Genomic DNA, 13,301 nt, shown 5'->3' on the forward strand with positions numbered 1-13,301 from the left:
CTCCTTTTGTTTGGACACATTGGGAGTGCAATGAAGCTTGTCATTTATGCTGGTTAAAAAGGGTCTCTCTTCCCTCCCCCCTCCCCCCGATTTATTACAAGTCCGTTTCTCAGTGAATATTTATTACTCATGCATAACCAGGAATGTTAGATGAAAGAGGCACTAAGAACTGTCTGTTTAACTTAAAGACAATCAGCCAAGCAGAGCATAAGGAAATCCCCCCACTAATTCAGTATCTTTATGCAGTCCTTACTCAGAGCCCCAAGACCCCTACTTGGATCATCCTCACATAAGGGAATAAAACCCAAGAAGTTTTCCACTCATTCATCTGCCAAGTGGGTGGGGTTTGCCTCCCAGTGGAAGAGGCAGGGGTTCAGCTCTCCTTGTCACCATATTTGAGCAACTGATGGAAGTAACAGTAATCTGTACAAAAGCCCAGTGCCTCCACACAGCCACCTGGCTCCTACAGCCTCTTGACAGCTAGGCTCTAGAGGCTCCCATGACTTCCACTGCCCCAGAACCTTCCTCAGGGGTATTCCATAGCACAGAGGGGGAACCTACAGACTGCAAATTCCTCTGGTTTACCCCAGGAACTTGGGTGAAGCATACAATGGAAAGCAGCCCTGAGACTCCCATATATTCCCCCCTCTACACATTGAGCCGAATCCCTGAAGAAGGACATTCCTGAACATTTGTATGGCCAAGGGAAGTGGGGAACATTTCCCTTCTGTACCTGTTGTGGCCCAGACATAAGAGGGGAGGAGCTCTCAAAATGGAGAGGCTCTCAGTTCTTAGTTGGGGGAAAACTCCCATTAGGAACATAGGAATTGCCATACTGGATCAGACCTGAGGTCCATCTAGTTATGTATCCTGTCTCCAACAGTGACCGGTACCAGGTGCTAGAGAAGAAGGTGTAAGGATAATCAACCCTCCTCTCTCTCTCCACACACATCAGGTCTCATTGTGATCTCTCATAGTTAGAAATTGGTTTAAACCCTGAAGCGTGAGGTTTAATGTCCCTTCCAAAAAGTTTACTGTTAATTATGATAGCTCTCCTATATATAGTCTTATGGTTATCCATATAAATGTCCAGTCCCTTTTTGAATCTGACACCAATGGGAGTTTTGTCTGAATAAAGGTTGAATCAGGATTTCAAGATTGGCTTCTGATCCTACAGTCTTTGTAAGTATGTAACTTCCATTGAGGTCAGTGGGAATATTGCATGTGTAAGGACTGCAGAAAAAATAAATGCAATTCACAGTGTGATGGGGCTCTAGGCATAAACCATCTGCCTCTCTAATAATGGGGTTAGCTCCTTTTCATCCCTGCAGGGGGAGGAAACATTCCTACCCTAATCTATGCTCATTGCATGTGCGCAGTGTTTTTGACAGACAATGGCCTGGCATGATTTTTCTCTGGCCCTAGTTGTAGATTTCAGTCTCGCCACCTGCCCACTAGTTATAAGGAATTAAAAAAAAAAACAAACTACCCCAGTGTGGGCTGTTAGTGCATTCTGCTTTCCACAAGATTGTATTTTCATGAGCTTTAATAACATTACAACCTTTCTGCTGAGTCATTTTTGGGGCTGGGAGGAATTTTGTCAATCATTGAAGAGCAGCAATGAAATAGTTGTGGATTTCTTTCAGCTTTCTCCTGAATGTGTTGTACTTTGATAGAAGTCAACGCTAGGGCTGGGCAGGAAATGGTTTTTGCATCCTTGGACAATTTTTGAGATTTGGAACATTCTCCCATCCCAAATTAGGATGAAAAGTTGTTATTGCAAAATATTTTTGCAAATCAACCATCTGAAAAAAAAATTAAAAGTTGTGTCAAATGAAAACATTTGGTTTTGATCACTTTGAAATGTTTCTTCCTTTTTTTCCCCATGATTTCAAGCTTACATTTCAAAACAAAAAAGTTGTGGTGAAGAAAAAAAAAAGATTGTTTTGTTTGGAAATGAGAAGTTTTGACAATTTTGAAACTTTCCCCCCAGAACTTTTCAAAACGAGAAATTTGTGTAAAATAATCCTTTCTTGTCAACACGTCCAGTTTCAACGAATTGGTGTTTTCTGACCAAAAAATGTCTATCAAAAAATTCCTGACCAGCTGCAGTCAATGAACCACTACTTCAGTAATCAGAGCCTTTGCTTATCCCACCCCTATGCACAGGTCTGGGAAAGACTGAGGTAAGGATATGTTGTGGGTATTTTGACAGGGCTCTTTAACATGGAGTACAAGTTGAGATACCGTCTTGTCTTCACACATGGGAGGCGCAGGGTCTGTTCCAGATCCCGCTGATCTGTGGGCCAGCTGGAGTTCCCATTTAATTGGTCATAAAGTAATGGAACAGGGCTACATAGGACAAGTTCTCTGGCAAGGTTCCAGAAGTGGGAATGTAATACATGTAACAGTTCATTAAACATTACACAGATTCATTAAAAGCAAAGAGCAGCTGTGTGGGTGTTTTATTTACCAACCTTGAGTGGCCATGACAAATATCTTTCTTGTGAATGTCTGTTTTGAGAAAAACAGGAAGCAAAGATGTTGTCTGAACAAACGAAACATACAGCATAGCATTATGGTGACAGGACACTATGATGGATGTCAGTCCTTTTGTGCTTTGTGTAAATATTTTATTGTTTCTGATAAAAATGAAATGTCTAGCATTCACAGAATGGTGATTTAGGAGTTGATGGAATATATAATGAAACACTTAGAATTTCTTATTTTAACTCTTGGCTAGTTTGTGTGGGAAAAAAAAATTGGGCAAATTTTGCTGTTGGTTACACCTGTGTAAATCTGGAGGGACTTCATCATTTTCAATGGATGTATACAACTGGTGTAACTGAGAGCAGAATCTGGCAGTTTGTGTTTAAGATGAGTGAGTCTCAAACTGCTGTGCCATTAGTTTTACTCCTCGCAACAACTGCTTCACTCTTTTATTTTACCTAGAGGACACATAGTATAGCTCAAAAGGCTGCATGTCAATCATTGTGTAATTTGCACACCACTTTATCAGAGTTCTAAACTCACATGTGGCATGTACACCAGCTTAGGTGTAAGGATAATAATCAACTGAGGTCAATTTAATCTAGATAATTCTGCAGTACAAATGAATAATGGGTCAAATCATTCCCCTATATGGGTTATTCCCACTAAAGGGACTGGAAACTCTCTTGAATCTCGATTTCGAGACAACCTGGCTGAGATTTGTTGCTTCAGTCCCATTGTCCATGTTGAATGAGTAGGGGATTTGGCTCTGGAGGTCCACAGATCCATTTGCACAAAGTCCCTGATGCTCCATGGCGGCGTAGCCATTCTCCAGTTATGCCTCTGTTGTCCCTAAACCCTCCACCACATGGAGGAATCTGTGAAAATTAATGCTAACTAGGTCAGCATTAATTTATTTGGTTATTATCAGTGGGGTTGTGGGGGGTTCAATAGGGAGTGACTGTCTCCACAGCCTGCCCTTTCCCAACCTACCTGATCTCTTCAGAGCATTGGTGAAGAATCTCATGCAGGGGACTGGAGAAGCATATCATGGAGCTGGCACTTCCCAACTTCCACCCTCAAGCCAGTCTAGCTCTGCTGCTTTTAGCTCCTTCCATTCCAAGAAGAGGAGGAGACCACGGGGCCCAGCATCTTATATACATTGATAATAAATTGTTAAGTGCTGAGCAGAAACCTGCTTAGCTTTTCAGCATAATCTCTAGCAATTTTTTGTATTCTGCAAATTACAAAGAATCGTAAAAAAAAAAAAAAGGCAATAAAAAGATACATTACAGATGTGCTGCAGCTCCTAATAACTTCAATTCACATTTGGTGCTACATATTCCACATAACATATTTAGTATCACCAAAGTGACTTTCAAGGAGAAGGAATATAGCTGAAAATTGTTAACCAAGTTACCCACAGCTGGAATTCAGCTGCTAGAACTGGGATTTGTGCAGTTGCATTTAGTCTGGCCATTCACCATGAGAGGTATCAGAGCTCCTTCTTAAAACATCAGGGAGTGCACCTAGAATTCTCCTAATACTGCTCCTTGGGTGTTTAATTTCCCAGTATAATAAAATAAAATAATTGTCATTATATGGCATCCTTAATACACAGTGTCACAGAATGCTTGAGAAAGATTGACAATCACTAGGCAAAGAGAAAAGGAAGGTTTTAAGGCGAGATTTAAAGAGACTATGAGTCATTGGCTTGGAGGGAGATCCGGGGCTGCTGAGGAAGAATATATTATCTATTACATCCAAAAACCTCTGTTAAAAGATCATTAAGGTTGCAAAATTAAGCACGCAAAAATTAGGAAATGCCAGAATTAAGGTTGCCCATACAACCTTAATTTGGTCCCCTTGTGTATATGCATTATAACAGAATCCAGTTAGCTGACATTCACTTGCCTTGACCACAAGATAATCCATTCTCTTCCTGCAGCCCCTTACCTTCTTCATTATAAGCCTTCCATTTTCTGCATTTGTATCTACAACCACATTTGCTACTTACTTTGAAAAAACATAGGGCCAGAAGATAGCAGGAAACTCACAAAAATGGTCCCATGTATTGCAGAAGAGGGATTGAGTCTAAGCATTGCATCTTCCCTCCCTGCAAGCTTGTTGAAGTCTTGACTATAGTTTTGGGGCTCTACAATTTTAGGGCCCATTGCCAGAAGGATGAGGTGTGGCCTGGGTATGGAAATTTCTCCAGATCTGTGGGGATTTCTTTGTGTAAGTGCTGACCCATGTCAGTGATGTGTAAATGGAGTTCTACTGCATGCTTTCAAATGCAAGGGGTGGAAAAACACCTGTCTGTGTATCCAGTTAGGGAACTGCATTGCTCTGAGGGAGGGAGGGAGGAATGGCATGAGGAGTAGCATAGAACCACTGGGCCTTTGAACAAATGTACCATCCCCCACAGATGCCTTAAATGCATGAGATTTCCTTGCTGACTGTGGGCCATTTGCAAGTTAGAAGGATGATTTCCCTTACACAGTTCACATGATTTGTTTGGGTGTGACAGGAGTCCAAAACTCACTCATCCCAAAAGGGTGATTGGAAAGTAATTGCTGTCTTGGCTGGGAAATTATCTGCCAAACTTTTGCCTTCCTTCTGGGTATTTACTTGATATGGTGCACAATAAACACACCCATTTATTTAAAAATTGTGAGTCTAACATTATATTGCCCACCAGGGAGCTAAATATACTTTCAGAGGCTAGATGGAGCTATCTGAAAAAATACATGGAACAAATCCTGAAGGTCAGATCTTGAATAAGGGGTACACTGCCAAAGTAGGCCATTTAAAAAAAAATCATAACAAGTTTGGCACTGTTCTTTTAATAGAGTATGATCTTACTTGTGGAAATTAATTGACATCTGGCCCACAGTTAACCTCCTGTCAATCTACAAATGGGCTAGTGGTTGATATATGTGCACCAGACTGGATAAAAGGACAATGTGATAGTTTGCAAATCTGCCTTTCAGTTTCTTTACTATTGGCTGGTGATTCTAACACTGACAATCCTATTTTTTAGCTGCTGAATGCTCTGTATGTTTTATTAAACTGTTCCTATGTAACAAAACAGGGCTCAGATTTTATGCTTGACTCAAAATGAGCAATCAGTCAGTCTGGTCATTTGTCATAGGCGGTGTAGCTATAGAGGAAATAATCCATTTTTGAATTCAGAGAAGTGTGGAGCCTCTTTATAGAAACTGGTTTTGCCATGTGTTTTTTACAGTGCCTCCAGCCTACATTGTTAGTTTACAGGGCAACTGACATTGAGAATCTTGTGGATAGGAGATTCAGGATATCTGGGTTCAAGTCTTGGCTTTGCCACAGAGTTCCTCTCTGACCTAGGGCAAGTCACTTAATCTCTTTGTGCCTCCATTACGTATTTGTATAATGTGGAGAATAATAACACTCCTTCTACCTCACAGAGGTGTTGTGAGCATAAATCTATTTATGTCTGAAGCACTCAGATGCTGTGGAGATGAAGGCCATATAAGTACATCACTGGATAGCAGAGATAAGAGATGGTGGTTTTTAAATATGTAAGTTATTGTACTTTACATTATTCTATTGATTTCCCCCTCATGTAAATGTTCTTGTTCAATGCCTGATTCAAATCCTATTCATATTTCATGAATGTTTTCAGGAGCTTGTAATTTCCCAGCAATGTATTGAAAATGATGGGAAAGGGAGGGATCTAATAAGAAGTCTCATAATTGTAACTTTTATCACTCAGTGCAAATGCTTTTCAAAATAACAGGGGAAAGCTTCCTATAACAGGGGCTTAACTGGAGACTCAGCTAAGCAAAAAAGAAACATTCGGTCTGATTCCATGCTCCCACCAGCTTTTTACCCAAAGCTTTAATGCAGTTACTCCTGATTTACATTGGTTTAAACGAGACAAAGGCCAGGCCCATGACTTCAAACCAGCAGCAGCCTGTGGAAGCTCTGACAAGTGGCTTCTGGAAGCTGGGTGTCTATTTTGTTCAATTGGACCCTCCAGTTGACAAAAGCAAGGATGCTCAAAGGCTGTTACTCAGTTGTTTTCTTGCTTTAGGGTTCAATTCCATCAAATTAAGTAGTACCTTATTTTACAAGTCACCCTGTTCTTTTTTATATGGGGCCACTTGTGAAGTAAACTTCTATTTAGCACGAGTAAGGATGGCGGAATCTGATCCTTAGTACATTTTGGCTTGACCCTCAAGGTTATTTTTAATTTTTTGTTTTTTCTTTGTTAGCTTGTGATTTGCAAGGTCTACAGTTTTCAGAGTAGCAGCCGTGTTAGTCTGTATTCGCAAAAAGAAAAGGAGTACTTGTGGCACCTTAGAGACTAACCAATTTATTTGAGCATAAGCTTTCGTGAGCTACAGCTCACTTCATCGGATGATGAAGCTGTAGCTCACGAAAGCTTATGCTCAAATAAATTGGTTAGTCTCTAAGGTGCCACAAGGTCTACAGTGTGTCTCTTCGGCACTCTCCAGCTTCTAGAGCTTTAAAACCTTCAAAAGAATAGCAGTGGCATTGCTATTGTGAGCCAATATGAAACCTGTACCAAAATTATTCTTTTTATTGCTTCAGTACTAAATTTGGCCTAACCCATTTAAGTCCTTTTTAGAGACAGATTTGCATTGGGCCTGAAGGTATGAATGCCAAGTTTCAGCCTACAGTGAGCAAAACCAGCTGAATAGCAATATTGTGAATGACGCTGTTTATAAAGGAAATGGCTCCTGACCCTCAATTATAGAACTGTGAACACGATGCCACAGTCATCTGACAATATTCATTCTCACTCACAAATATTGGTACATGAGTTCCAAACGTGTTTCCTTCCTCAGATTTCAGAACATTTTCCAAACCTCAGTTTGCTAGAGTGATGAATTTTGCCTTTGTCAGCTTCCCTGTGTCATATTTTGGAAAGGACCTCAGTGTTGCTTGTAATTATTTCCACAGGGCTCGATTGTGCTTTTAGGCATAGCCCTGAACAGAACAGCTCCAGGACATTTTGTGCCACACACCCCCTTGAAGCACAATTTCCACCATGTTTCCCCCTTACTCCAGTATAGGCATGGAGGGTGATGCAGCACCCTTAGGTTTTACACAGGGCTCCACTCCCGGCCCCACGCCTGGGGTCCCGGATGACGGTCCCGATCCCAGGGTCCTGGCTGATGGCCCCGGTTCTGGCCCCATGCCTGGGGCTCTCTCCCGGCCCCGCAAACAGGGTCCCGGCTGCAGGCCCTGTGCCCAGGACTCTGCTCCTGGTACCACACCTGGGGGGCTGCTCCCAGCCCCACATGCGGGATCCCAGCTGCCAGTCCCGCACCCGGGGTTCCAGTCCAGGCCCTGCACCCAGGGTCCCAGCTGCCAAATCCACACCTGGGTCTCTGCTCCTGACCCCGCGCCCAGGGCTCCACACCTGCCCCCAGCTGTGGCCCAGCTTCGGCCCCCTTACCCTTGTCTGTGTCCCCTCCTTCCGGAGCCACTGCCCTGCTCCCGGCCCCAGCTCTAAGGGGCGGCCAGGGGCTCAAACAGAGGTTAGGTGGGGCAACAGCACCTGTTGGTCTCTAAAACAGCAAACTAGAACCCCTCCTACACCAGCTCAGCTGTGCTGGCTAATGTACTAGGGGGAGGAGCCAAAGTGTTGCCAGTTCCCTGCCCCGCCTCTCCCATTTCCCATGCACCTGGTCTATTCTGAAGGGGTGGAGTGGGCAATCAGTGCTCACTTATTCCTGCAAACCTGGACCCAAGGCCTGGCTAGCCTGTGACACGGAGAGGGTTTGGTTCTTAGTCCTATTTATTCCCCTATCTGGGTGTGTAGTACAGTCAGTCTTCTAGCCCAGGAAGCAATGGAATGCGATCGCAGGAAGTTTGATGAAATATGTCAAACCCGGTGTTGTGTGCCCACAATGCAAAGTGTGAATGTCACCATTGTACCACACAAGCTTCACATGTAGCATTTTTTTAGTGAAGCACAGTAGCACAGCAATAATCTGAAGAGTAATTTGATTGGGGGATTCCACCCCCAGGTTTTCTATATCTTTCTTGGAGGTTTTTATTGCTTTACAGACCTGTGTAAACTCTGACTCCGAATTTTATCATTAGCTGCCCACTTTCCACTTTCAAAACTGTGCAGTTTAAAACACACATTTTCTGCGTGGCCTTTCATGGCAGTGCAGTGTATCTATATACAGATAGTATCTTGAATTTGGACCTTCAATGTACATCAATTACAATGTTGGAGCTGTAGTGTCTTTGTCTAAGTGGCAATCTCCTTGGGGAAGGGAAGTTTGTTCTCTTTTATTGTCTGTACAGTGCTGAACAGAGCATCAATGCTCAGTAAATAACAATTCTGAAAAACAAATCAGGAAAAATAACTAGCCTGAATAACTAAGGCCAAATCTTTAACAACGAGACCTAACTCTTTTGAGATCACTGTCAGTTCCTGACAAGTTTCTTCCTCCTTACTTCAACTCCCAAGAGGCCTCCTTCCTTTGTGACTTCCTTCTGGGATTCTCAGCAAGTCTGACAGTCTTTGCTGAACTAGCTGTCATGCTCAAATATCACATTATTCAGGGAATTTTCTTGGGGCTGGAAATGCACTCTGGTGTTTTTAACGCAGAGTAGCACTGAAGGTCACAGAAGTTGACTTGTGTAGCTACTTAGGGCCCAGCAGATGGAATGTATCACCCAAGGTAGGGGGCTTGGTGGGGACTGTGAGAGATGTTGCAACCCCCTGCGATATTTTTGGGGACCTTATTGTATTAAGTTTCTGAATGGTTTATGTATCACTGTGGGCCAGGTATTCTGTGCAACTCTGAGCAGGGGTACAGTTACCACAGCTCATTCAGGAACTAGAAACAATGGGGAGTAATTAAGGTGAATTGTAAGATGGTACCTCCAGAGAGGTACCACATCCTTGGCAGGCTTGCATGTACTGGTTCAGATGGGGTTTTCCAGAGACCAACAAATAAAGAAAGGACTTTTGATATAAAAAGCCTGGGTTTAACTGACACAGGGCCTTCATTTTGGTTCAACAAATGGACATGATCCTCCATCCCAGGGGAGGCCCCAACTCTTGTTGAAGGGTGGAAGGGATATTGGCCTGTCAGACTCCCCATGCAGAGGATGGTGACTCCTGGAATGTTTAGCATGTGTTTAGCTGTTTTTATTAGGTTTTCTCTGTAACGCTTTTACCTTAAGAATTAATGTGCTTGCTAAGAAAGAGCTATGTGGTAACTTGTAACTGCTGGCAATATGCTGTTCATACCCTTGGATAGAAACCAATGGATAGGTGATAGCCTTTGCACAGACTGGCTTGCTGAGAATATCACAGGGTAAGACAGGGAACTGTGCAACCTTAAACCCCCCCCCCCCTACATCAGAAGGGAGTGGAACAAGTGTCTTTGCCCAGAGACATGTGTTGGCTGGAGACCTGAGAACTGACTGATCACTCCTGGAGTGAACCATGGAGGTGGGGATACAGGTGTAGTTGCCTTGAAATAGGCGCTGAAAAATATTAGTGGGTGCTTAGCACACACCAGCAGCCAAGCTCCCCTCACTCCCCCCCCACTCCCACCTGCCTGCAGCCCTGCCAATCAACTCCTCCCCCTCCCTCCCAGCACCTCCTGCTTGCTGCGGAACAGCAGGGGTGGGAAGGGGGAAGGTGGGGTGGGGCCTGGGGCAGAGCGAGGGTGATTAGAAAATTAGAAGCCAGTGCCTGTGGTGATAGGGACCTGGAATCTATCAGGGAGCGAGAAGCCAAGTGGTGTTGGAGCTTGAGGTGGAGGGTCAGAGAAGAGAGGTGTTGTTAGGAAGTGGGGTAAAGAAAGAAGAAAGAGGAATGGAAAGAGAAGGATGTGAGACCTCAGAAGGCTCACCTAAGTTCAAACTTTTCCATATGGTTGAGAGCTTGGAGAAGTAAACCTTTAAGCCATGGAGTTATATCCATCATTGTGTGTCACTGGAGTAAATTCCAGTATAACACAGCTTTCTCTCTTTAAAAAATAGTAGATTTGCTATCCTAGAAAACTTTTTCTTTTCACCTCTTGTGTGTGTGTGTGATCTTTGTTATTAGGCCCTTTCCAGGTCTAAAACCACGATGGCTCTCATTGTCCTTTGGATTGCCACAGTAATGTTTCTTTTTGAGGCGCAATCTCAGACTGTCGTTTGCTGACTCCTTCTGTAGAAGAATGTGGGGATACAGCCTTCAGAATCCTTTCAGCATGACCAATTTTTTTCCTGTTAGAACTTTTGCAGAGCCTTGAGCTACCACTTCAGACATCACTGTGCTTCAGTATTTATACACTATTTGAAACACCTCTTCATACATAATTCATGTTCCCAGCAGCCCAGTGCTGATTTTTGGCTTTCTTCCCAGGGTTTGGTAACATTCAGTGCTCAAAGTGGGGGACAAAAAAAAAAAAAAAAAGATGGCAGTCTACCTTTTACTCAACTTTGTCTTCCTCTGTTAGCCTGTTTCCTTTTTCAGTCAGCAGTGGTGAGAACTGCGGGTAGGACAAAACCACCTGCCCCAGTATTTGAATGCCAGTGACATTAAAATAGTCCGTATACTCTCTTAAAGGAGTTGGGACAAATTCAGAATGGGGACTATGCCAGCTTCTGTTAGTGCAGATGGAGTTTTCTGATAGCAGAATGTTTCCCTGAGGGAGGAAGTTTATGTTACCAAAAAGCAGCTGCAATCTTTCATACACTGGGTTGGGAGTTCTACCAGAACTAGTAAAGCCCCAAAAGTGGGCATTTCTGGGCAAGGATATATTATGGCCAGGAGCTGGTAAATGCACTGTGTCAGTACATTCCTTCAACAGTTTCTGCAGGCAGAGGACCCTAGGGAACCATGATACTAACAGAAAGCTGATCCTTCCCAGGGGAAAGCCTTGAAGGAACAAATCAGTCCCAATGCCTGCTCTCTTTCAGGGTTGAATCCTCCTATAGCGCAGAATGGTACAGGGAGATGTAAATTACACCTCCTGTACTAGGTTGGTGGTTCTGATTCTCTCCCATCGTACACTAGCTTTCAAAGTAGTGCAAAAGTGAGTTCATTAGGGTTACTCTTGATTTACACGGATGTGACAGCTTTGAATCAGCCTCCTCGTATTTATTATCAATTTCATCTTCTCAAACAGAAAGACAGTTTACCTTATTGAAACTGGTGCTTTTGCTGTCTCATGATCTGTTTATATTACTTGGTTTTGAGAGAATTTCAGTGTCTTTTCATGACATTTTAGTGTTGCTGGTAAATATTAAAGATATGAAAAAGATATTCAGTTTTTCAGAGGAGTGGAACAGTGGGAAGCCTGGTGTTTAAGAGAGGATGGTAGAAGGAGGTGTGTGGTTATGCTTTCAAAGCAAGAAAGGAAAGCAAAACCCAGCACTCAAAGTGATGAATTATGTGTTTACCCTCTAACTTGTCATATCTGTTAGTGAGAAGCTTAGCTGATAGTGGGTGGGGCAGACAAGACCCAGGCACAGCCAGAGGACCCCGGCCTTTGTTTACATCCATTTAGAGGACAACAGTTTTCAAAATGCATTGAAACCAATACTAGAAAGAAACAACACATGGGATAGTGTCACTTTCTTGGAGCAAGATTCACAAAAGGATTAGACATTTATATTGGTAATGAAGACATCCACAGTTACATGAGGATAAAAATATAGGGAATTAAATCCCTCCTGCTTCAGGCTACAAACCAAGTTAACTGTCTGGGATTAGTGTAAGGGGACTGTTGCCCTCTCACTAACATTCAGTGGGGGTGTTTTGGTTGGCTAGTTCCCAGTACTAAAAGGGGAAGGGTCTGTGGGAAAACAGGACCCTGAGACTGACAGTCCCCAGGAGCAATGGGGAGAGGCCAATGCTCTAGGTCAGCCTGAATGACAGGGTGGGAAAGCTAATCAGGGAGTCAAGAGGCCAGGAAGGTCCTGTCCTTCGGGTGAGCTGGAATTGCCTGGGTCAGACAGAGTGGGGCCGAGCTAAGGAGAAAGCAGGGGCCCAAGCTGAGCTGGGGAGCAGAGCTGTGCCAGATCAGAGGGACCAGAAAAGCAGCCCAGAGAGAGCAGACCCTGTGCTGGGAGCAGAGCTGCAGCCCCAAAGCCAGAGGCACAGCCGGAGAGATTAGACTTGCCCTGGGAGGAGAGCTGCAGCAACCGGGGCCAGAAAAGCAGCCCAGGAAGCAGGTCAGAGCTGGGAGCAGAGTCACAGAAGCAGCCTGCAGAGCAGACCTGTCCTGGGAGCAGAGCTGTAGCAACCAGAGGCAGAGGGGCCAAAGAAGCAGCCCAGGGAGCTGGAGGCAGAGCAGCAGCAGTGCTGAGACAGAGTGGTGGAGCTGGGGCTGGAGCAGTCCGGAGCTGGGTGCAGTGAGCAGCTGGGGAAAGCGAGGGGGACCCTGGGCAGCAGGCCCAGCACAGGGAGACACCTCAGCCAAGAGGCTCTGCAGGCCAGGCTTGGATCGTAACCCCGACAGGGCGGGGGCAACACTGGGAAGAAGGGTCCTACCACTTAGAGCCTGAGAGCGTGTGGCCACCACCAGAGCAAGTGTCCAACCCACAGCATCCCTGCAGCACAGCCAGGGCCTAAGAAGAAGGCCTGGGACTTACAAGGAACAGACTGTGAATTGCCCTGACATTCCAGAGACAGTGTTTGTGATGTTCCCTGCCACAGAGTGGGGTGATGTGTTTTCTTTAACCTTTCCCATTTTTCCTTATTTAATCAACAGTTAATTTTAAAAAGAATAACTTGCATTTGCTTTAACTTGTATGTAATGGTCAGTGGGTCAGAGAAA

This window comes from Lepidochelys kempii, chromosome 2 (genome assembly GCF_965140285.1).
Source record: "Lepidochelys kempii isolate rLepKem1 chromosome 2, rLepKem1.hap1, whole genome shotgun sequence".
NCBI classification, from domain to species: Eukaryota; Metazoa; Chordata; order Testudines; family Cheloniidae; genus Lepidochelys; species Lepidochelys kempii.